General features: G+C 37.9%; 1 pseudogene; it reads left to right on the plus strand.

Moving 5' to 3' along the window:
• The first annotated feature begins 24,556 nt into the window (after window positions 1-24,556).
• Window positions 24,557-25,438, plus strand: LOC131277511 (RNA-binding protein with serine-rich domain 1-like; annotated as a pseudogene).
• Window positions 25,439-27,061: the final 1,623 nt, after the last annotated feature.

Raw genomic sequence — 27,061 nt, forward strand, 5'->3', positions numbered from 1 at the left:
CTAATCAAATTATGATACTTATTTACAGCACAAGTGACCCCAAAATGGGCATATTCCCATAGTATATGATAGACCTTTCATCATTCCTATTACCTCCAAACTAAGAGGCAGATATTATGTTAAAACAGAATCATCAGGATTGAGGAATGAACAAATATAAGGGGAGAATGTAATGATGAAGAACTAAAGTAGACATTATTATTCTAGTTATGGCAGGACTTGTAACTCTGATATGAAGACAGTGGTCACCAGAGGTTCTAAGGGGAAAGAGAGGGAAGAATAGGTAACAAGAGGCATTTGGGGTCATTGGTATTGTTCTGCATGATATTGCAATGATGGATACAGGCCATTTTACATTTTTTCAAAACCTATAAAATTCTGTGTTGCAAAGTGTAAACCATAATGTAAAATTATAGACTTTGGTTAGTAGCAATGCTTCAATATGTGTTCATCAATTGTAACAAATATACCACATTAATGAATGATGTTGTTAATGGGGGAAATTGTGGAGGATGGAGGGAGTGGGATACTGGGGAATCCCCTATATTTTCTTTTTTTAATATATTTTTTATTTTTTATAAGATACTTAGATTATACAGAATGTTACATACAAAAATATAAAGGATTCCAATATGTCCCACACCCCACACCTCTCACCTTTCCCCATTTTAATAACTTCTTTCATTAGCGTGGTACATTCATTGCAATTGATGAACACATTTGGGGCATTGCCAGTAAGCATGGATTATAGTTTATATTGTAGTTTACATTCTCCCATTCAATTCTGTAGGTTATGGCAGGATATATAATGGCCTGTATCTGTCATTGCACTGTCATTCAGGAAAATTCCAAGTCCTGAAAATGCTCCATATGCAACTCTTTATCCCCCTCCATGCCTTAAAGAATATTGTACAATTGAGCAGACCCCTATATTTTCAAAGTAACATTTATGTAATCTAAAGTTCCTTTTAAAAAAGAAGAAAAAAAGAGAAAAATATCTCAAACAACAGCTATGCAAAGGCCACCACAAATAGTAACTTACTGGTTGGTATTCTCAGGTAAGTAAATTTTTACACATTAAACACTGTACCCTAGCAGTAGGAAAACAGGACACTGAAGTATATGTTGAAAAATACTTACCTTAGAGGGTGGAACATCAGGCAATTGCCTGATTAGGCCATGACTGAGAAGCCCTAATCTCAGCATACCCTACTGCTCTTTTTCATTTTTTCCACAGAAGCAACCTTCTTATGGCTATTTTGTGGTCTGATCTACAGTAGTATTACCACAAGAGCACCCCAATTCCAAACTGGAGTTGATGCTACCCTCAGTGTCCCCTTTTCTGGGACTCCATGTGAAAGGGGGAAGCGTGACAAAACAATGAGGCACCAGGTTTCCCTGGTTACTCCCGGAATTCTTAACCCTTAGGTAGAGGTAAGCAACATTTACAGACTACATCAAATTTGTTCAAAATATTGAAAGCCCAAAAATATTTGGCTAAATGACAGTACAATGGGTCCCCACAAAAAATTGTGACCTCATGCATTGGACAGTCTGGGTGTGCATACCTGAAAATCCCCACCTCAACTTGTTGGGCAGGAGCATCTTCTCCCCTGGAAGGTAAGGGTAAGGGAGTCAGAGAGATTGTCTTTTCTCTCCCCAGGCTATCTCACAGTGATGGACAACCAGGTTGCTACTGGGCCCAATGCTATAGTTTTTGCTAGAGTTACAAATCAGACAAGCTGTTTCCTCTGTCAGCATTTAAGTCAAGATAACGGCCATCTCTCCACATTATTCCAGCCTAAAACACTTAAAAAAATGTTTTTAATTTATTGAAGTATTACCACTCATACATAAACATACATAAACAATAATGTATAGTAATAGTTGTGAACTTACAAAAACAACATAAATAACATCATACAGGACTGTCATACCTCATCCTACCACCAATACCTTGCATTGTTGTTAAATATTTTTAACTAATGATTAAAGAGCATCATCAAACTATTACTACTAACCAAAGTATTTTCCCCAAACCCAAACTATTATTATTTTTATATCATTTATACATGAATGTACATAAACAATAAGTGTATAGTAAAAGTTGTGAACTTACAAAGCAAACATGGATAACATCGTACAGGGGTCCTACACTTCAAGCCTCCACCAACACCTTGCATTGTCATGAGACATTTGTTATAAATTATGAAAACATATTGTCAAAGTCTTACTACTAATTATAGTCCTTACCTTACATTTAGTGTATTTTCCCCAACCCACCCTATTATTTTTTAAATAATTTTTATGACAGAATTTGTAAACTTACAAAACAATCATGCAAATGTGCAGAATTGCCAAACAGCACCCCTACATCAACATACCATACTGTGCTGGAAAATTTGTTACAGATCATGAGATAGTATCATCTGATCATTACCACATCCATAGGGCACATTTGGCACACATTTTCCATATTGATCCATTATCAACACAGTACATCTTTGGCATAGATGCAAGAACATTATGTCATTACTGCTAACCACAGTCCATAGGTCACTCCAGTTGTATTTTTCCCATGCTTCTCCACATTCTTACCACTGTGCAATAGTGATGACCATCTGCTCTTGCTCACAAAGGATACTCTTGCATCTGTACCATTAACCACAATTCTCATCCTCCTCTGAGTTTACCATGCTACTCAGTTCCTAGATTACTCTCTAGCATTCTGTCAATTGGCATTTACATCCCTAGACTACCTTTCTCAGCCACATCACCATTTATAAACCAGCTGTTACTGTTACCATCAACTCTGTACATTTCCACACTTTCACAGTAAAGCTAATTAAAACTTCTACATACATTATACATCAGTAGTCCATCTCAGTCCTCCTCTTATCTCCTTTAAAAATCCGCCACTTACCACGAGGTCTTAAAGATATTTTCCCACATTTTCTTCTAGAAGCTTTATGATTCTTGCATTTTTATTTAGGTTTTTTATTCATTTTGAGTTAATTTTTGGATAAGGTGTGAGATAGGGGTCCCCTTTTCTTCTTCTGGCTATGGATATCCAATTCTCTCAGCACCATTTGTTGAATGAACTGTTCTGCCTGAGTTGGGTGGGTTTGACAGGCTAGTCAAAATCACTTGACCAGAAATGTAAAGGTCTGTTTCTGAACCACCAGTTTGCTTCCGTTGGTGTATGTGTCTGCATTTATGCCAGTACCATGCTGTTTTTACCACTGTAGTGAGGCAATATGATTTTTTAAAAAGATTTATTTATTTATTTATCTCCCCTTCCCCACCCACCCCAGTCATCTGTTCTCTGTGTCTATTTGCTCCATGTTCTTATTTGTCCCCTTCTGTTGTTGTCAGTGGCATGGGAATCTGTGTTTCTTTTGGTTGTATCATCTAGTTGTGTCAGCTCTCTGTGTGTGTGGCACCATTCCTGGGCAGGCTGCACTTTCTTTGGCACTGGGCAGCTCTCCTTATAGGATGCACTCCCTGTGCGTGGGGCCCCCTATGCGGGGGACACCCCAGCATGGCACGGCACTCCTTGCGTGCATCAGCACTGCACAGGGGCCAGCTCCACATGGGTCAAGGAGGCCCGGGGTTTGAACCATAGACCTCCCATGTGGTAGACAGACACCCTAACCACTGGGCCAAGTCTGCCACCCTAGGCAATATGATTTAAAGTCGAAAGATGGGAGTACTCCAACATTGTTTTTCCTTTTTAAGATATCTCTGGCTCTTCAGGACCACTTACCCTTCCAAATAAATTTAATAATCATGTTTTCCATTTTTTTTTAATGGTGGTGGAATTTTTATTGGGATAGAATTGAGTCTGTTTACAAATGAGTAGTATTGAGATTTAATGATATTTAGTCTTCCAATCCATGAGCATAGAATGTTCTTCCAATTATTTAGTACTTTTTAAATTTCTTTGAACAGCGAGTTGTAGTTTTCTGAATGCAAGTGCTTTACTTCATTGGTTAAGTTTATTCCTGAATATTTAGGTTTTAACTGTCATATTTCATTTTCACTACTCTTTTGACATTTTTAGTTACCTTTATTGGTATAATCTTCATTTCTAGACTCTCTTCAAGGCTTATCTCCTGTCTTTTCTTTCCAGGCTCTAGCACACCCTTTACTATTTCCTGAAAATAGTCTCTTGGTTAGAAATTCTCTCAGTTACTGTTTCTCTGTGATTCTAAATTCACCCTCATTTTTTAAAGAAAATCTTGCCAGATATAAGATTCTTGGTTGGAAGTTTTTTCTCTTGCAAGATCTTAAATATTATCATATCACTGTCTTCTTGCCTCCATGGTTTCTGGTGAGAAATCAGCACTTAATCTTATTGGGTATCCCTTATATATATATTATGCATTACTTTTCTCTTGCTGTTCTCAGAGTTCTGCCTTTGGCATTTGACATTCTGATTAGTATGTATCTCAGAGTTGGTCTATATGGATTTTTTCAGAAGACATTGTGCTTCTTGGACATGAATATCTAAGTCCTTCAATAGGGTTGGGAAATTTTCTACCACTATTTCTTCAAATATTCCTTCTGCACCTTTTCCCTTCTCTTTGCCTTCTGGGACATACATGACAGTTTTGTTTGCACATCTCTTGTTGTCATTTAATTCCCTGAGACCTTGTTCAATTTTTTCCATTATTTTCTTCATCTGTTCTTTTTATGTTCACTTTCAGAGGCCATTTCTTCAAGCTCAGCAACCCTTTCTTCTGTCTCCTCAAATCTGCTATTATACGATTCCAAAGTATTTTTAATTTAATTTACTGCACCTTTCATTCCCATAAGATCCGATATTTTTCTATGGACTTTCAAATTCTTCATTGTGCACATCCAATGTCTTCTTAATATCCTTAATCTCTTTAGACATCTCATTGAATTTATTAAGGAGGTTTGTTTGAACATCTATGATTAGTTGTCTCAACTCCTTTATGTCATCTAGAGGCTGATCTTGTTCCTTTAACTGGGTCATATCTTCCTGTTTCTTGGTGTGGATTGTAATTTCTCATTGGTGTCTTGGCATCTGGCTTACTAGAATATTTATTCTGGGTGCAGTTTTTCTCTTTAGTTTAGGGCTTCCAGCCCTTTCTCCGTTGCTGGTTGTGTAGTAAAAGCCAAGGATATAGTTGGTGCTGTAAACGATGGAGGCTCTAGCTGTCTTCATTGTCCCAGGACTGATGAAGCTTCTCCTAATTTTCTCCTTTGCCAGGGGTAGGGCCAGAGTCACAGTTGTGTGGAATAGTCCAAGTCATGCAGGCCTAGACTGTAGTTGCCCAGAGAAAATGATGAAGCTTCATGCCCCTTTCTTCCCTCCTAGGACAGGGATGGAGCTGCAGGTCTGGGCAGCAATATATGCAGTGTGAGTCCAAGATGACCACAGTTGCCCTGGTAGACTTCTGATTATTCAGTCTGTCCCAACCAAATGTACCTGCAGTTTCTCCCATATGCTGGTGCATGACCCGCCAGCTTCCTCCTTGTCAGAGCTGGGGCTGAAGCCTAGGCTTGGGCTGCAGGCTGATCTGGGTGAAAGAAGCCAGACTCTATCATCACTGTGATTTTCAGTCAGCCGTCTTCCCCTCACGCTGGGGGCAGAATCAAAATGGTGGCTACTGGTCTCTTTCTGACTTGAACAGGTTCAAACTTAGTTGTACTTAGGGTTATCACTTAGCCAGCTGAATTTCAAACTTAGTTTTTCTTAGGGTTATAGCTTAGCCAGCTGAATGTGCTAATCAGTAGCTGAAATCAGTGGCCAACTATCTCTTCCTCCTCTGATTTTGGGAAATGGAGCTTCTAATTCCAGCCACAGAATAGCTTCTGGGGCAGATTGTGCTGCCAAAGCAAGATGGTCACTGACCTCTGTGGGGTAGCCTGTAATTTCTCCAGAGAGGCTGGTGCAGGTCCCCCAGCTTCATCCCTGGGGGAGATAATTTATGCTTCCATATTTCTTTAAAGAAGTTTGTTGGAATTTTTATTGGATTGCATTGAATCTACAAATTAGTTTGGGTATGATACATGAACATAGAATATCTTTCTATTTATTTAAATATTGTTTCATTTCTTTTAAGATGTTTTTTAGTTTTATGTACACAAATCCATTACATCCTTGATTGTATTTATTCCAAGATACGTTATTCTTTTACTTGTTATTGTTCATTGCTTGCATATAAAAAGACTACTGATTTGGGGTGTTGATCTTGTGCCCTGCCACTTTCCTAACTTCATTAACTAGTTCTAGTACTTTTGTTAAAGATATTTCAGGGCTTTTTTGTATATAGGATTGCCATTAGTAAATAGAGAAAGTTTTACTTCTTCCTGTCCAGTTTGAATGCCTTTTATTCCCTAATTGTTCTGCCAGAACTTCTAGTATAATGTTGCATAAAACTGGTGACAGTGGGCATAGTTGCATTGTCCCTGATCTTGGAGTGAAAACTTTCCATCTTTCACATTAAAGAGGATGTTAGCTGTGGGATTTTTATATATGTCTTATCATATTGACTAAGTTTCTTTCTCTTCCTAGTGTTCTTATAGTTTTTATCAAGAAGGGATGCTGGATTTTACCAAACACATTTTCTTCATTAATTGAGATGACCATATAGTTTATTTCCTTCATTGTGTTATTGTGGTGCATTACATTAACACACTTCCTCATGTTGCATATGAGGGATAAATCCCAATTTTGCATGGTTTATAATTCTTTTAATATACCATTAGATTTGGTTCGTTATTTTGTGGTTTTTGCATCTAAATTCATAAAAGATATTGGCAGTAGTTTTCTCCTGTTTTATTTATCTGGAATGGGTATGAGGGTGATGTTGGCATCATAGAATAAAGTAGAAAGTGTTCTCTCCTCTTCAGTTTTTTTTTTGGAGATAAAACTTCTCGGAATATTTGGTAGAATTCCCTTGTAAGCAATCTGGTCCTGCGCTTTCTTTGTTGGGCGGTTCTTTATTATTTATTTAATACTTATTGTAAATGGTTTGTTAAGATTTTTTGTTTCTTCTTGAGTCAACATAGGTAGTTTGTATATTTATACAAATTTGCCTCTTTCAACTAGGTTATCTAATTTATATGTCCACATTTGTTCACATTTCCATTATAATCTTTTTTATTTCAGGGGTCCAGTAGTACTGTCTCATTTTCATTTCTCATTTCCACAATTTCTATCCTTTCTTTTACTTTTTCTGTCTAGCTAAGGATTTGTCAGTTCTTTTCAAAGAACTGAGTTTTGGTTTTCTTTATTCTCTCTGTTGTTTTTATGTTTTCTATTTCATTTACCTCCCCCCTGCATTTTTGTTATTTCCTTCCTTCTGCTTTCCTTGGGTTTATACCTCTCTTCTTTTTCTAGTTCTCCCCATTATGAGGGTAGGTATTTGAGTTGAAGCTTTTCTTCTTTTCTTAATATAAACATTTAGAGCTATACATTTTCCTCTCAGCAGTGTCTTTGCTGTATTCTGTGGATTTTGGTATGTTGTATTTTCATTTTTATTTACTTCAAGATATTTCCTAATTTTCTTTGTGTTTTCCTCTTTAGCCTATTTGTTATCCAAGAGTATGTTGTTTAATTTCCACATATTTGTGATTTTTTTTTTCATTTCTTCCTTGTTATTGAATCCTAGCTTCATTGTTTTGGTTAGAGAATACACATTTTATGATTTCAGCATATTTTAATTTATTATGACTTATCTATGACCTAAAACATGGTCTATCCTGGAATTGATTGACACACACTCAAGAAGAATGTGAATTCGGCTTTTTTTGAGTGAAATGTTCTTTACATATCTGTTAGATATACTTGGTTTAGAATATCATTCAAGTCTTGTATTCCCTTAATGGTATTCTGAGTAGATGTTCTATCCATTATTGAAAATGGTGTATTAAAAGTCTCTATTTGGGAAACGGACTTTGGCCCAGCAGTTAGGGCGTCCGTCTACCATATGGGAGGTCCGTGGTTCAAACCCCGGGCCTCCTTGACCCATGTGGAGCTGGCCATGCGCAGTGCTGATGTGCGCAAGGAGTGCCGTGCCACGCAAGGGTGTCCCCCGCGTGGGGGAGCCCCCACGCGCAAGGAGTGCGCCCGTGAGGAAAGCCGCCCAGCGTGAAAAGAAAGTGCAGCCTGCCCAGGAATGGCGCCGCCCACACTTCCCGTGCCGCTGACGACAACAGAAGCGGACAAAGAAACAAAAGCAGACAAAGAAACAAGACGCAACAAATAGACACCAAGAACAGACAACCAGGGGAGGGGGGGAAATTAAATAAATAAGTAAATCTTTAAAAAAAAAAGTCTCTATTAATATGGAATGATCTATTTCTCTCTGCAAATCTGTCAGCATTTAGGTAGTTTCATGCATACATATTTATAGATGTTGCATCTTCTTGTATAACTGTCCCCTTATAAGTATATAATGACCATCTTTGACCCAAATATGTCTTTTTAAATGTATATTTTATATGATATCAGTTTATACACTCCTGCTTTCATTTGGTTACTGCTTGCTTAGGATATTTTCTTCATGCTTTCTATTTTTACCAACCTGTATCTTTAGATTTAAGATGAGTCTATTACAGATAGCATATATTTGGATAATACATTCTTATCCATTCTACCAGTCTCTGCTTTTTGAATAGAGAGATAAATTCATTTTCATTTATCATTAATATAAGTAATATCAGATTTTCTTCTGTCATTTTGCAAGTTATATACCATTTTCTGTTCCTCACTTCTGTTAACTTATTTTATATTTATTTGATTTATATATGCATGTGAATATATATATATATATTATGTGTGTGTATATATATGTATGCACATGCACACTATTGAGTGTCTTCTCATTTCTATCTGGATATATTTTCATCTATTTTCTTGTGGTTATCATGGGATTAAAATGTAAATTACCTTTATAACATTCATATTTTGTTTGATCTGAATCTAACTTCAATAGCATGCCTATGTACATTTCCTATAGCCTTCTGGTCTCCTATCTTTCTTCTGTACTTGGTAACATTTATGCCAAAATGATATATTTATCATTACTTGTTTACACATTTGTATTTTAATACCTGTAGTAGTAAAAAGTGTAATTACATACCAACAAATAAACTACAATAATACTGGCATCAAAACAGTATGGTATTAGTGCACTGACAGACTTATAGACCTCTTTGCACAGGTCATTATTTTGTTTTGCCACTTTAAACCACTGATTCATGTTCTTTCCTTTCATTGTGAAGAACTGCTTTAAGCATTCCTTGTAGGAATGATCTTCCTCAGCTTTTGTTTATCTGAGAATATATTAATCACACACTCATTTTTGAAAGAAAGTCTCACTCCACATTTTAAGAATTTCAACCTAATTCCTTATTATCTTTCTGTTTTCTGATGAGAAATCAGCAATGTAATAGTGACTCTTGTATATAACATATTGCTTCCTCATGCAATTTTCAGAACTTTTTCCTTGTCCTTTGCATTTGATACTGTGATCAATATATGACCAGGTTAATATGTTTACCCTGTTTGATTTCTCTGGGCATTTTGAATATGCAAATTCTCATCCTCTGTTAAGTTTTGGATGTTCTCTCTCATTATTTCTTAACTATTCCTTCTGGGACTCCCATTATGCATATGTTGGTTAATTTGATGGTGTTCTAGAAGTCTCAAAGGTTATTTTCAATTTTATATTTCTTTTGTATTTCTTCTCCTCAGCCTGATTCATTTCTTGTCTTTGAGTTCACTTTCTTACCTTTCAGTTCACTGATTTCTTTTGCCAGTTCCAATCCATTCTTCAAAACTTCCTGTGATTTTTTCATATCAGTTATTGCAATCTTCAAGTCCAGTAGCTCAGTTTGTTTCTCTTTGTTTTGTAGGCATCCCCCAGTTTATATTTAGTTTATGTCTAGTAATTGAAAACAATAATTACCCTTGTATGTCTGTCTTTTTTTTTTTTTTTTTTAAAGATTTATTTATTTATTTAATTTCCCCCCCTCCCCCGGTTGTCTGTTTTCTGTGTCTTTTTGCTGCGTCTTGTTTCTTTGTCCGCTTCTGTTGTCGTCAGCGGCACGGGAAGTGTGGGCGGCGCCATTCCTGGGCAGGCTGCTCTTTCTTTTCACGCTGGGCGGCTCTCCTCACGGGCGCACTCCTTGCGCGTGGGGCTCCCCCACGCGGGGGACACCCTTGCGTGGCACGGCACTCCTTGCGCGCATCAGCGCTGCACATAGGCCAGCTCCACATGGGTCAAGGAGGCCCGGGGCTTGAACCGTGGACCTCCCATATGGTAGACGGACGCCCTAACCACTGGGCCAAAGTCCGTTTCCCTGTATGTCTGTCTTGATATTAACATTTTACAATTTGTTTGTAGTCAGGGCTGAAGAGATCTTTTTTTTAAAAAAAAATAACCATTATTTCTACTTCAAAAGATAAAGTAGAGAAGCAGACTTGGCCCAATGGATAGGGCATCTGCCTACAACATGGGAGATCCATGGTTCAAACCCTGGGCCTCTTTGGCCCATGTGGAGCTGGCCCATGTGCAGTGCTGATATGCACAAGGAGTGCCATGCCACATAGGGGTGTCCCCCACATAGGGGAGCTCACACATAAGGAGTGCACCCCATAAGGTGACCTGCCCAGTGTGAAAGAAAGTGCAGCCTGCCCAAGAGTGGCACCACACACACAGAGAGCTGACACAAGATGATGCAACAAAAAGCCACTGATAAAAGACAGAAGCAGTCACAGAAGAACACACAGTGAATGGACACAGAGAGCAGACAACTGGGGGGGAAGGGAAAGAAATAAAAAATAAATCTTAAAAAAAAAAGATAAAGTAACAGACAAAAGGCAGCTTAACAAGTTAGGGAAGCCTTACTTTAACAACTTCTGTCCAGGCACATTTACCTTATTTACTACTAAAAACAAACTCAATTGTTCCTCTAGTGTTCAGAAAGATACATAGATGAGTATAGATTGGTTTAATGACATGACCAAGTTCTCCTTGATAATGAATTAAATGGAAAAAAAATGCTTAAAATCATACTCATGTCTCATAAAACCAAGCCCCATATCCCTTTTTCACCTTTGGCTTTAATATAGTACCTTCTTTGCCTTTGCTACAAAAATATTACAATATTTTAAAATATAGTCTATAAGTTACATTAGTTATCTTTAGTCATTATCATATTCTATTTTGTTTTTTAATTTTTAAAGATACATACATAGATCACAAAAAATGTTACAATAAAAATATAAGAGGTTCCCTTATACTCCCACTCTCCACCCCCCTCCTCCCACATCAACAACCTCTTTCATTAATGTGGCACATTCATTGCATTTGATGAATACATTTGGAGCACTGCTACACAGCATGGATTATAGTTTACATTGTGGTCTACCCTCTCTCCCAATCCATTCAGTGGGTTATGGCGGGATATATAATGTCCTGCATACAGTCCCTGCAATATCATCCAGGACAACTCCAAGTCCCGAAAATGCCCCCACATCATGTCTCTTCTTCCTTCTCCCTGCCCTCAGCAACACCTGTGGCCACTGTCTCCAGATATTCTTAACAAAGTGTAGTAGAAGAAATTTCTTGTATTTATATTATTAAACACAATCCTCAGCTACCACTAAAGTCACTGTTGGGAAATGCATTTGGCCCAATGGATAGGGCATCTGTCTACCATATGGGAGGTCCACAGTTCAAACCCCGGGCCTCCTTGACCCATGTGGAGCTGGCCCATGAGCAGTGCTGATGCACACAAAGTGTGCTGTGCAACACAGGGGTGTCCCCTGTGTAGGGGAGCCCCATGCACAAGGAGTGCACCCAGCATGAAAGAAAGTGCAGCGTGCCCAGGAATGGCACTGCACACACGGAGAGCTGATGCAGCAAGATGACACAACAAAAAGAAACACAGATTCCCATGCTGCTGACAACAACAGAAGCAGACAAAGAAGAACATGCAGCAAATGGACACAGAGAACAGACAACTTGGGGGGGGAGAAATAAAAATAAATCTTTAAAAAAATTTTTAAAAAGTCACTGTTATACAGTGCCTAGATTATTCTCTACCTGTCTTTCAATTAACATTAACATCCCCAGACTAAGCCCTTCAACCACAATCACCTTTATAAACCAGCAATGTTTGTTATATGCATTATAATATGCTACCATCAACTTGATCCATTACCACATATTTAAAATTGACTTTATTAAACATTCTACATACATTCAGTATCAGCTGCCCCTTCTCAACCCACATTCTGTGTTCTAATAACCTGTATTCTATAGTTTAACTCACTAAGTCCACTCATCACATTTAGTTCATATCAGTAAGACCTTACAGTGTTTGTCCTATTGTATCAGCTTTATTTCACTCTACCTAATGCCTCAAGGTTCCTCCATATTGTCAAGTGCTTTCCTAGTTCATTTCTTCTTACAACTGAATAGTAATATATATATATATATATATATATATATATATATATACACACCATATTTTATTTATTGGTTCATCAGTTAATGACCCTTAGGTTGTTTCCATCTTTTAGCAATTGTGAATAATGCTGTTATGATCATCAGTGTGCTAATATGTGTTCATGTCCTGGCTTTCAGTTCTTCTGAAAATATTCCTAGTAGTGGGATTGCTGGATATTATGGTGTTTCTGTATTTAGCTTCCTGAGAAACTACCAAACTGTCTTCCACAGAAACTGTGCCATTTTAGAGTTCCACCAACATTGAAGGAGTGTGCCTATTTCCCCACATCCTACCAGCACTTATAGTATTGTTTCATTTTTTAAAAATAATGGCCATTCTATGATGTGTGAAATAATATCTCATTGGAGTTTTGATCTGCATCCCCTAATAGCTAGTAATGTTAAGCACCTTTTCATGTGCTTTTGGCCACTTGTATTTCCTCTTTGGAGAAATGTCTATTCAACTCTTTTGCTCATTTTTTAATTGGTTTGCTTGCCTTTTTGTTATTGAGTTGTGTGATATCTTTATATAACAGGGATGTCAAATGCTTGTTGGATATGTGGCTTCAGAAGACTTTCTCCCATTGATTAGGCTTTTTTTCATCTTCTTAACATCATTTGAAATATAATCATTTGAAATATTTTGAGGAAGTCCCATTTATTATTTTTTAGTTTCATTGCTTATGCTTAAGGTGTGTGGTCCAAGAAACTACCAGCTACCATAAGATCTTGAGGATATTTCCCTATCTTTCTTTTAGGAGTTTTATGGTTCTACATTTTATATTTAGGTCTGTGAACCATTTTAACTTAATTTTTGTATAAGGTGTGAGTTGGGGTCCTCTTTCTTTCTTTTAGTTATGGATATCCAGTTTTCCAAGTTTGGTTCCTTTTTAAAGCATTTCTATTTACTAACATTCTCATATTGCTCATTCCTTATTTTTTCATATTCTTTAGTTTTTTTCTCTGTATTTTCCTTCATCTCCTGGAGAATTTTTAACATCATTTGAAAAAAAAAGTTTGTTCAGTATAAATACAAATTGGTCTTTTTCATTGCTGTTTTCTAGATTTTTCTTTCTTTCTTTGATTGGGTCGTTATTTCTCATTTCTATCTTGTCATGTACTCTTTTATTGCACACTATATTTTTTCTATAATTTTCTTTAATTTTTAAAGAAGCTTTAGATTACATAAATGTTACATCAAAAATACAGGGGTGAATTGTGAGAACATGGCTGAGAGCTAAGATAAGGCTTAGCTCTCACTGAATCAACAAAGAAAAAACCAGAGGCTGCACTGGTGACCTGTTTTGGGGCACAGCAAACCAGGACACTGCTTACCAACTACCAGAAGAGCGAGAGTCAGAGAAAGGAAGAAGCCAAAACAAGTAGTCAGGAGTTATTAAACCTCCTGGCTGCAGGAAAGGGCTCCCCTCCCCCACCCTGAGATGAAGTGAGGGTAAAACTCCTGGGGAATTGTATCTGAGAAGAAAGCAGATGTCTTCCTCCACGGAAACGCGCTCTGAGTCATCTAGGAGGGGACTGGGCAGATAGGGAAGCCAGGAATAATCATGTTGCCTACCTCAGTGGCTGGAAGTGGCACACATATCCACCCCCCCTAAGGGGGGACAGACTAGGTGGAGCCCTGACCCCCTCCACTCCAAAGGGGAGCATGAGGGCAGATTCCCTACCTGGAAGAGGCATCTGGGAGGGTGGAGAGTGATTTCTTTATGGTGAGTTTACCCAGCTGGGCTCCCCTTGAATATCAGAAGGGGCCCCCACTTCACAGGGAAAGGGAAGGGGGATCACCTCAGGCAGGTGGTCACACCCAGCAGCCTAGGTAAAGAGAGGAATTAGGTCATAGAGGAGGCAAAGGCAGGATCCAGCTGACTGCAGGGAATCTAAACTGCTGAGGGAAAAGGGGCAGAGAGCCTTCTGAAAGGCCTGTTAACCCAGGAAGGTGGAAGAACTCGGTGGGAGAGTTCCTGCCCAACACATATCAGGTCCCTGGTTGGATCCCTGGCTCCTCCTTGAGAAGTAATTCCCCAGGTTATCAGGCAATCAGCTGTAACTTTATGACATTTTCCTTGTAAGTCCCTTTTCTTTCAGTTTCCTTATTTTACTCACTAAAACCCAGTTCAAAACCTACAGAGGGCAGGCTGCAGGGTGAGTGACTGAGGAACACCAGCAGCCTGAGAAGATCCTTAGGGTCAAAGAGAGAAGGCTGGTTTTCATATTGTTTTTCTTCCACTTTCTGTTGTTGTTCTTCCATTCCATGTCTCTTTATTTAGTCCTCAGTTCTTCTGGTTTTTATTTCTATCTCATCTAATCTTCTTTCATTAATTTTTTCTTTTGTCATTTCTTTTCTCTCACTCTCTCATCATTCTGGCCTTTAATTCATTCTATATATTTTTCTCTATTCAGTTCCCCATTTCATTGTTGGTACCCAACTTTTTTTATTCCCATTACTCAACACTGTTTACAGGAGTTACATATTCATTTTCCAAGGTCTTACATGGTTCCTTTTCTAACAATTACTATTGTTATTACTATTATCCTTTTATTTTTCTTACCTCTTTTGCCTTCTCTGGCCCTAATATTTTCCTTTAGGGAACACAGACAAAAGCTAGGAAACAGAAGAGGAGCAAAGCATCAAAGAGAAAACTTAGCACACACACACAAAAAAAGAACTACATAAAACCTTGGAAGAAAGAGAGAACCTAATCAACTGAATAAACCCATCAAGATAAAATGATGACCAGACAGAGACAAAAAATTACAAACCATACCAAGAAACAGGAAGATATGGCCCAGTCCAATGAACAAACTAAAAACCAGGAAGAGATGCAGAACATTGAACAACTAATCAAAGCTTCCCAAACAAATATCATGGACCAACTTAATGAAGTGAAGGAAGAGATTAAGAATATTAAGAAGACACTGGAAGACACTGATGGAACATATTGAAGAAATTGTAAACATACATAGAAAGATAACAGATATGATGGTGGTAAATGGCACAATCCAAGAAATCAAAAAGACACTGGAAGCATATAATAGCAGATTTGAACAGGCAGAGGAAAGAATTAGTGCTGTGGAAGACAGTACATCTGAAAGAAGATGGAAAAAAGATAGATAAAAGATAGAAAAAATCCAGCAGGGACTTAGGGATTTGAATGACAACATAAAATGCACAAACATATGCATTATTGGCATCCAGAGGGAGATGAAAGGGAAATGGAACAGAAGGAATGTTGAAGGAAATAATGGCTGAAAACTTGCCAGCCCTAGTCTAGTGAGGGAGATGGATGTACATGTCCAGGAAGGGCAGTGCACCCAAAACATTATAAACCCCTACTCCAAGAAATGTACTGGTCAAACTTTCCAATGCTCAAGACAGAGAGATAATACTGAAAGCAACAAGAGAAAAGAGAACCATCACATACAAGAAAAGTTCAATAAGGTTTAGTGTTGATTTCTCATCTGAAACCATGGAGGCATGAAGGCAGTGGTATGACATAGTTAAGGTACTAAAGGAAAAATCTCCCAGCCAAGAATTCTCTATCCAGCAAAGCTGTCATTCAAAAATGATGGGGAATTCAAAATATTCACAGATAAACAGAAACTAAGAGCATATGTCAATAAGAAACCCACTCCTCAAGAAATACTAAAGGGAGTTCTGCAGGAAGAAAGGAAAACACAGGACAGAGTTGGAGGAGAGTGTAAGAACAAGTAAAAAGATAAAAAGGGAAATAAGAACAATATATGACATACATAAACCCAAAGAAAGTATGGCTAATATAAGTAATTCCTTGCAAGTAATTACAATGAATGTTAACAGATTAAACTCATCAGTCGAGAGTCACAGATTGGCAGAATGGATAAGGAAATATGACACATCTATATGTTGTCTACAAGAAACTCATCTTATGGTTCAAAGAGACTGAAAGTGCATGGCTGGAAAACAATCATATAAACAAACAATAACCAAAAAAGGGTGGGAGTAGCTATACTAATACTGGACAAAACAGACTTCAAATGCAAAACTATTTTAAGAGACAAAGACACACACTACATGTTAGCAAAAGGAGTGCTCTTTCAAGGAATAAGAACAATCATAAACATTTATGCATTTAACCAGGGTGCCTCAAAATACATGGGGCAAACACTGGAAAAGCTAAGTGTAGAAACAGATGTCTCTACATTATAGTGGGGGACTTTAATACACCATTATAACCACGAGACAGAACATTTCAACAGAGAATCAATAAAGAATCACAGAGTTGTGCTGTCATTCCTAGAATGCTTGCAACACTCCAAAAAGAAAGCTTGCATACTCTGTATACTCCTCTATTGTTAATCCTTGGCATTGATACAGTACCACTGATGCAAGTATATTAAAATATTACCATTAACTATATCCATAAGTTACTTTAGTTGCATTTTCCAATGTATCACTCTTTTCCTAAAACCTTGTAATAGAATAAAATATTTTTCTACTTTATAAAAGATCATTCTAGTATTAATCACAAACCTTATCTAACACCAGGACCTGGTTTATCTTTAATTTCTTTCAACTGACATTTTTGTCCTTAGCCTACCCTTTCAGCCACAATCACATATATAAATCAGCAATGATAATTATACTTACTGTAATTTCCTACCTCCTAATCTATATATTTGCCCTTCTTTAAAGTCAAACATATTAAATATTGTACATATGTTAATCATCAGCTCCCCCTTCACAACCCTCATTCTATTACCTAGTAACCTATACTCTAGATTTTAACTCCATGAGCTTACTCATATTTATTTCATATTAGTGGTACCATACAATACTCTCCTGTGTTGCCTGTTTTATTTTTTATTTCACTCAACATAATGTCCTCAAGGTTCATTCCTGTTGTCATATTCTTAACCAATTCATTTTTTATTCTTTTTTTTAGGCACTGGGCTGGGGATTGAACCCCAGATGACATATGTGGGAAGCTGGTGCTCAACCACTGAACCACACCAACTCACCTGAGTTGTTTGCTTCTTGTTATTTGTTTTTTCACTTATTTTTAGGAGGCACTGGGGCCAAAACCTGGGACCTCTCATGTGGGAAGAAGGTGTTCAACTGCTTGAGCTACCTCTGCTCCCCAACTCATTTCTTCTTAAAGCTGAACAGTATTACATTGCATGTATATAACACATTTTAAAAATCTGTTAATCAGTTGATGGACACTTGGGGTTATTTTCTCATCTTTTAGCAACTGTGAATAATTCTACTATGAAAATTGGTGCACAGATATGAGTTTCAACCCTTGCTTTAGCTCATCTGAATAAATTCCTAGTAGCAGGACTGCCAGATCATAAACCAGGTCTCTATATAACTTCCTGAGGAATCTGCCAAAGCACAAAAGCTACATCTTTCTACCTTCTCACCAACAGTGAAGGAGTGTTCCTCATTCTCTAAATTTCTAGCACTTGTAGATTTCTGATTTTTAAAATAATGGTTATTCAACAAGGGATGAAATATCTCACTGTAAGTTTTTGACAAATCAATTTCCTTGATAACTATTAATAAAACAAAAATCCATCCAAAGCGAATAATCAGTGGTAGTCAGTGTAATCACATATTTGTGCATTCAAAACTTAAATCATTTTTAGAGTATCTTATTCCAATGATAACAATAATAATAATAAAAAACCTCACCTCTCAATCTATGCTTCCCTTGCAGTAAATAGCTGCTATTCTTTTCCTTCTCTCAAGCATATTTGTATTTATGTTTTGAACAATATTATATATGCAATATCAACCATATTAATGTTTTACATGAAGTTTTACTATCTTATACAGTGCCAGTTTTACAGTTTAGCTTTCCTTCTAGTAATATACTTAACCTTAGACCTTTCCTTTCCACCACTGTCATATAATAGCCCTGCTAGCTACAAACACCATGATAAGCTTTCACCATTTCTATCCATTTCCAAAGATTTACAATCTTTTTACCAATTCTGCACAGATTAATCCTCAGCTTTCCATTCTCTACCCTCATTCTATTTTCTGGTGACCTATATTCTAACAATTAAGTTCATTAGTTTGTACAATATATTTGTTCATGATAGTGGTATCGTAGAGCATTTGTTCTTTTGTGTCTGGCTTGCTTCACTCAACATAATATCTTCCAGGTTCATCCATGTTGTTCCATGCTTTCCCAATTTTATTTATTCTTACAGCTGCATAATATTCCATCATGTGTATATACCAAAATTTGCTTATCATATCAGCTGATGAGTGCCTGAGTTGTTTCCAACTTTTGGAAACTGTGAATAATGTCACTGCACACTAGTGTGCAGATGTCTGTTCATGTCTCTGCTTTCAGTTCTTCTGGGTATATACTTGGAAATGGCATTGCTAGATCCCATGGCAAGTCTACACTCAGCTTCCTTAGGAACTGTCCAACAGTCCTCCACACTGGCTTTACCATTCTACATTCTCACCAACAGTGAATAAGCATTCCTATCTCTTCACATTCTCTCCAACATTTATAGTTTTCTGACTTTTTAACATCAGCCAGTCTAATAGGTGTGAAATGGTATCTCATTGTATTTTTGATTAGCATATCCCTAATCGCTAGTGATGTAGAACATTTTTACATGTGTTTCTTTGCCATTTGCATTTCTTCTTTAGCAGTTGTCTTTTCAAGCCTTTTGCCCATTTTTTAATCAGGTAGTTTGTCTTTTTATTGTTGACTTGTATGATCTTTTTGTATATCATCAATATTAAACCATTCTTGGATATGAGATTGCCAAATAATTTCTCCCATTGAATAAGCTGCCTTTACACCCATTTGACAAAGTCTTTTGACACAAATAAATGAAAAGATTGATGGCACAAGGATGGAAAAGAGTAACCAAAAAAGGGCTGGGGTAGCTATATACATATTGGACAAAATAGATGATAAATCAAAAACTTAAATGAGACAAAAAAGACAAATATATTCTAATAAAAGGGGGCAATCCACCAAGAAGAAATAAAAAATATATATATACATACAACAATGTTGCACCAAAATACATGTGGCCTACATTGGCAAATATGAAGGGAGAAAAGAACACCACTGAAAAAAGAGTTGGAGACATAAATATACCACTATGATCAAGTGATAGAACTTCTAGCCAGAGGATCAATAAGTAAACAGAGTACTGAAAATGTTGATAATGAACTAGACCTAAAAGGTATATACAAAATATTGCACCCCAAAACAGTATACATTCTTCTTAAGTGCTCAAAGATCATTCCCCAGGATAGATGCATATTGAGTCTGAAATGTTTTTATGCATTCATCTGCATCTATGATCTAACTCACAATAAAAAATATTTTTAAAAAAAGAAAACAAGTCTTCATAAATTTTATGGGTTTGAGTTTGTACAAGAGTCTTCTCTGACCAAATGGAATGAAGCCAGGTACTGTAAATCCCAGAATATATAGAAGTTAAACAACACATTCTCAAGCAATCAGTGCTCAAGGAAGAAAGTGTAAGGGAAATAGTAAATATCTAGAGATAAATGACAATGTGAACACAATACATAAAAACTTATAGAAGTTTTCTGCCTATAAGTTTTCTGCCTGCAGTGAAGGCAGTGCCAAGGAGGAAATTAAATGCTTACATTAAAAAAGAAAGAGCTAAAATCAGGTACCTAAATTCACACCTGGAAGAATTAGGAAAAAACTGTAAATAATCCAAAGTAAGCAGAAGGAAAGCTATAAAAAGATTAGAATAGAAATAAATGAAATTGAGCATAGACAATAGAGAAAATAAACACAACCAAATATTTTTTCTTTGAAAAGATCAATAATATTGGCAAACCCTTATCTAGACTGACAAAGGAAAAAGAGAGAAGACACAAGTAAATAAAATCCAGAAATTAGATGGGAGATATGACTACCAACCACACAGAAATAAAAAGGATCGTAAAAGAATACTATGAACAACTATATGCCAAAAATTAGGCAAACTAGAGGAAATGGACAAATTCCTAGAAACATAAGAATAACCTACATTGATTCTAGAAGTAATAAAAGACCATACCAGACCAATTACAAGCAAAGACTTTGAATCAGTCATCAAAAACCTCCAAAGAAAAGCCTGGGATCAGATGTATTCACAGATGAATTCTATCAAGCATGCTAAGAATAATTAATACCAATCCTGCTCAGATACTTCCAAAAAATTAAAGAAAAGGGTACAAGACCTTACTCATTCTATGAAGTCAACATGACAGTAATATCAAAGCCAACTAAAAAATAAAAATACTACAAGAAAAGAAAATTACAGACCAATTTTTCTTATGGATACAGACTCAAAAATCCTCAACAATAAACTTGCAATTCAAATCCAACAGCATGCTAAAATAATTAAACACCATGATCAAGTGTATTTTATCCCAGCTATGCTGGCTAAACATACAGAAAATAATCAGTGTAATACACCACATTAACAAATGGAAGGGATGAAGGGAAATAACCATCTCTATTGATGCAGAAGAGGCATATGACAAAATACAGCAAACTTTCTTGATAAAAACCCTTTAGAGGGAAGCAGATGTGGCTCAACCAGTTGGGCACCTGCTTACCACATGGGAGGTCCCAGGTTCAGGTGTTGGTGCCTCCTAAGAAGAGAAGCAGACACCACACCTGCCACAACGAGCTAAATGCTGTACTGCCCTAACAAGCAGACACCAAAATAAGCAGATGCCGTAAGTCAGCAGACACTGCAGCTGTGGGGAGTGGATGTGATTCAGGCCATTGGGCACTCACCTCTCATGTGGGAGGTCCTGTGTTTGTTTCCCAAGGTCCCCTGGAGAAGGCAAGCAAACAATGAGTAGACAGATGAGAGAACCATCTGAGGGAAGGGGTAATAAATAAAAAATAAATCTTAAAAAAAAAAAACCTTTAGAAAAATTGGAATACAGGGACTCTTCCTCAACATGATAAAACACATATATGAAAAACCCAGTTAACATAATACTCAATGGCGAAGAATGTAAGTTTTCCCTCTACTTTTGGAGCAATAAAAGTATGCTCACTGTCACCATTCTTATTCAAAATTGTACTGGAAATTTTAGCCATAACAGTCAGATAAGAACAAGGAATAGAAGGAATAGAAGTTGGAAATGAAGGTGGAAAAAATTTACTCTCAGCAGATGACACGATTCTATATGTATTAAGTCCTGAAAACTCCACAACAAAGTTAGTAGAATGAATAAACAAATTCACCAAAGTGACAGAGTACAATATCAATGTGCAAAAATCACTAGTGTTTTTATACACTGGTAATGATCAATCTGAGAATGGTATCCGAAAAAAAATCCATTTAAAATAGCAACAATGGGAAACGGACTTTGGCCCAGTGGTTAGGGCGTCCGTCTACCATATGGGAGGTCCGCGGTTCAAACCCCGGGCCTCCTTGACCCGTGTGGAGCTGGCCATGCGCAGTGCTGATGCGCGCAAGGAGTGCCGTGCCACGCAAGGGTGTCCCCGCGTGGGGGAGCCCCACGCGCAAGGAGTGCGCCCGTGAGGAAAGCCGCCCAGCGTGAAAAGAAAGAGCAGCCTGCCCAGGAATGGCGCCGCCCATACTTCCCGTGCCGCTGACGACAACAGAAGCAGACAAAGAAACAAGACGCAGCAAATAGACACCAAGAACAGACAACCAGGGGAGGGGGGAAATTAAATAAAATAAATAAATCTTTAAAAAAAAAAAAAATAGCAACAAAAGGAATCAAATATCCAGGAATAAATTTAACCATGGATGTAAATGATTTGTACATAACTACAAAACATTGCTAAAAGATGTCAAAGAAGACCTAAATAAATGGAAATATACTCCATGTTCATGGATTGGAAGGCAACACATATTAAGATGTCAATTCTACCCAAAATAGTTTACAGGTTCAACACAATACCAAACAAAATTCTAAAAGCTTTCTACTTTACAGAAGTAGAAATGCCAATTATCAAATTTATTTGGAAGGTTAAGTGTGACATTTTGAATTTGATGAATCTCCAAGGAAGATTGTTTTGGAACTAATCAATCCCTGTGTGTGTAAGACCTCTTTTTGGAGTGAAACATGACTCAGGTTGAATCTCTGCCCTCTTTTGGGGTATTATATACTTGGAGACAGAGAGAGACACACAGGAAATGGGGGTTCTAACATTTTGTTCCCACCATGTGAGAGAAAGGACTCCAGGTTCACTCACAGCTCAAGGAGAGAAGCCCCAAGAGGCTCAAGGAGCTGGGGCCCAGGGAGAGATGACTGATCAGCCACAGCTGAGTTGAAGGAGATATTAGAGAGATTCCAGCAGACCTACTCTCTTGCCTGATTGCTATGTGGCAGGATACTAGGATCACCAGTAGCCAACTTTGATGAGAAATCATCTCTGATGGTACCTTGATTTGGATGTTTTATGGCCTTGGAATTGTAAGCTTTTGCTCTAATAAATATCCCATTATATAAGCCAACAACTTTCTGGTACTTTGCATTGGCAGGCCCTTGACAAACTAAGAGAGAAATAGGTACCAGGAGAGTGAGACTGTGCTGCTTGCAATTACCAAAAATGTTGGAATGATTTTATACATGGGCAAGGGATATTTCTTTGGAGGAATTGTGAGATTCTGGCTAGAAAAAGACTAGATTGCACTGAAGAGATTGTTGGTAGGAATATGTATCCTATAGTTATTTCTGATGAACCCTTAAAAGGAAATGTAGTGGATACGGAAGGAGATACTTGTTTTGAAGTTGGAGAAAATTTTACAGAATTGACTCCTGATGTTATATGGAAGGCAGAACCTGAGAATGATTAACTTTGACATTTAGCTGAGTAGATTTCCAAACTAAATGTGGAAAATAGCATGTGGCAGGATGCTAGAATCACCAGAAGCTAGCTTTCACCTGATGGAGCCTTAGACATTTCATGGCCTTGGAACCGTAAGCTTTTACCCTAATAAATTTCCTGTATAAAAACCAACACATTTCTGGTACTTTGCATTGGCAGCCCTTTGGCAAACTAAGACACCAAGACAACCCAAATAGCCAAAAACAATTTGAAAAAGAACAAATTTGTAAGACTCATACTTCCTGACTACAAAGCTTATTATAAAGTACAGTGGTCACAGGATAGATATATATACCAATGGAATCAACTTTAGAGGCCAGAAATAGACTCTCACATCTATGGTCAATTGATTTTTTACAATGCTGCCAAATACACTCAATTAGGAAAGAATAGTCCTTTCATCAAATGTGCCTGGTGAACTGGATATCCTAATGTAAAAGAATGAAATAAGACCCCTATTTCACACCATATACAAAAATTAATTCGAAATTAACCATAGGCCTAAATACAAGAAACACAACTAGAAAACTCCAAGAAGGAAATGTAGGGAAGCATCTTCAGGATCTTGTGTTAGAAATGGTAACTTAGACTTTACACCCAAAGCACAAGCACAAAAGAAAAAGTAGAGAAATGCAACCTCTTCAAAATTAAAAAGTTTTGTGCCTCAAAGGACTTTGTCATGATAGTGAAAAGACAATCTACTCAATGGCAGAAAACACTCGGTAACCATATTTCCTCTTATGGTTTATATCCAAAATATATTTAAAAAACCCTACAACTCAAATTCCACTTCTGATGGTATTTCCCAGCTGTTCTGGCTCCCTTTGTCCTGAATGTGGATTATACCCTCCTCTCAGAGTGTGTTCCAACCCCTGGTGCATTAAAGGGTTGTAGAGTTGGTGATTAGGAGGAAACTTGAAGCAGATCTGCACCTGCTTTTCCTCTGCAACACTTGGCTCATTTCTTTCCTCCTCCTATTCTCTTTTGGTAGGACCCTATTTCATATGCATGTAAAATAAAAATAAATTCAGGCAAAAAAAAAAATGGGCAAAACACTTGCACAGGCATTTTTCCAAAGGGGAAATATAAATGGCTAATAAGCACATGAAAAGATGCTCAACATTACTAGCTATTAGGGAAATGATAATCAACACCATAATGTGATATCATCTTATACCCACTGGAATGGGTGCCATAAAAATAAGAGAAAAACAAAAAGACAGGAATGTAGAGCAGCACCATCCTTGGCAGCTGAGGAGAACAGGAGAAGTTACAGGTGGGAAGATGGTTTCTTCTCCTATCAAAGGTAAAGATTGCTCTGATAAGTCCTCTGCAGATAATGCGACCACCAAGGAGTGGAGTGTGAAGGATTGTGGCAGGGATAAACCTCAAGAGTCACAGTGCTTCCATGGGAGAGGCAGCACCAGGTTTCTCTCAGCTATACCTCCAGTTCTTGCTCCAGCACCAGCACAGGACTGAGCAGTGGTTTCAGCAACTCGTAAGCCTCAAACCACTAAGGCAGTTTCAGCATGTCTTGCCTCTCCAGTTCCCACAGCTCCTTGGGTTCTCTGAGACCAGGTACATCCATGACCATAAATAGCATTCCTGCTCCAAATCCAAAAACACCTAAAAGAGTTGAAAAGGAAAGGAAAAGGTAGAGTCTTTCCCCTAAACCCACCAAAGTGTACTTTGGGAGGCTTACCAGTACTGTGATGAAGGATTACATCATGGAGATATTTTGCATGTGTGGGAAAATTAAAATAATTGACATTGTGGTGGGAAGGATAATCACCATCTATCCAAAGGCTATACTTATGTTGAGTTTGAGAACAAAGTTAAGAAGATGCTGAAACAAGTGGATGGAGGTCAAACAGATGGCCAGGAGTCACTGCCACAACTGTGCTGGCCCCTGCACTCCAAGGTGCTCCCACCACCTTCTGTGTGGTACAGGTCACCCCATGGAGAAGAAGGTCCTGCTCTCCTGGGCACAGGTCTCCTGTGCACCAGTGATCCTGGTCTGTTGGCCACCTCCACCACAGAAACCGCTCCAGCTCTAACTCCTCATGATAAAGCAGGGCCTTCATATTTTACCAATGACTTTGTGAGAGGAAGTAAAAAGTCATTTTTAGAATTAAAACATTACCCAAATGAGTTGAAAACTGTCCCCAGAAAAACCTGCACACTGATGTTTATAGAGATATTATTCATTATTGACAAAAGTTAGAAGCAACCAAGATGTCCTTCAATAGATGAATGGATAAACTGTGATACATACTTACAAGGGATTATTACATATAAAGAAAAAGAACTGAGCTATCAAGCCATGAAAAGATATGGCACAATCTTAAATGCATATTTCTAAGTGAAAGAAGATAGTCTGAAAAAGCTGGACACTGTGTGATTCCATCTACTTGGCATTCTGGAAGAGGCATAACTATAGAGACAGGAAAAAGATCAGTGGTTACCAGGGATTAAGGGAAACAGGTGAACAGATGAATAGACAGAACACAGGGATATTCCAGCATTGAAACTATTTTGTCTGATACTGTCATGGAGGATACAAGAAATTATTTGTCAAAACCTAGAGACTGTACCACCCAAAGAGTGAACTTTAATATAAAGTACTGACTTTATTTAATAATAATTTATTAATGTTTATTCATCAATTGTAATAAATGAACATAATTAATGTAAGTGTTGATGATAGAGGCCCCTGGGGTAGGGTACTTGGGAACTCTCTGTACTTCCTGCACAAGTTTGCTGTAAATCTAACACTGTCCTACAAATGTCAATTGGCCATAGATCCAAGCGTTTCTTTGTGAATTTTCATTTCTATTCCCTTGTACTATATGTCTGTCTTTGTATCTTGTCCTTTTTCAAATGGGGATTTTTAATTACTATTGCAAAAGCATTGAGGGAAGTAGATGTAGCTCTGGAAGGTGGAAGCCCGACTACCACAAGAGGTCCTGTGTTCAGTTTCCAGTGCCTCCTAAAAAGACAACAAGACAGCTGGCAGATAGAGCGTGCAAACAACCAGACGCGGATAAATAAATAAAGTAAATCTTAAAAAAAAATTAAAAAAAAGAAATGGATTTTCTTTTCCCTTTCAAATAAAAATACAAGGGTGGGAGGAGGGAGGAGCACAGTGAGTAAACAGCAGGGTGCAGGGATGTGAGGGCCAGGCCAGGAAAATGCCGCTGTCAGGCTGGCCTGGCTCCTCTGCAAAGGGGATGCAGCGCAGAGAACAGGAGGCTGGTAGTTGAGCCCACAGGCTGCTCACAGGCCCTGCTTGTGGTTTCAGCTGCAGTTTGCAGGAGAGAGGCAAGGTAGAAACAGAGGGGGGGCAAGGGAGGAAGTCTGGGGGAGAAGGAAGAGGGTGAGGAAGGGGAACAGAAAGGGAGATGACAAAATGCTTGAGGAGGAAAGAGCGTGAAGGAGAGAGACAGTGAAGGAAGGAAGGAGGCAGAGAGAAGGAGAGAACTAGGAGTGAGAGAACTGCGAGTCAGCGAGGGAAACTGCTGTCCGGCCCCGGTGGCATCTGTCCTAGCAGACCTCTGAGTTTCCACTGGTGCTTGCCGTCTCCCACAGAGGGATAGGGTGGATTTGGGGGAGCTCCTGGGGCCAGATCTGGCCAGATCCAATCCCTTGAGTGCAGAAGCCTTTACTTCCATCCTTTCCAAACAATGTGGT

The sequence above is a fragment of the Dasypus novemcinctus genome, unplaced genomic scaffold (assembly GCF_030445035.2).
Source record: "Dasypus novemcinctus isolate mDasNov1 unplaced genomic scaffold, mDasNov1.1.hap2 scaffold_123, whole genome shotgun sequence".
NCBI lineage: Eukaryota > Metazoa > Chordata > Mammalia > Cingulata > Dasypodidae > Dasypus > Dasypus novemcinctus.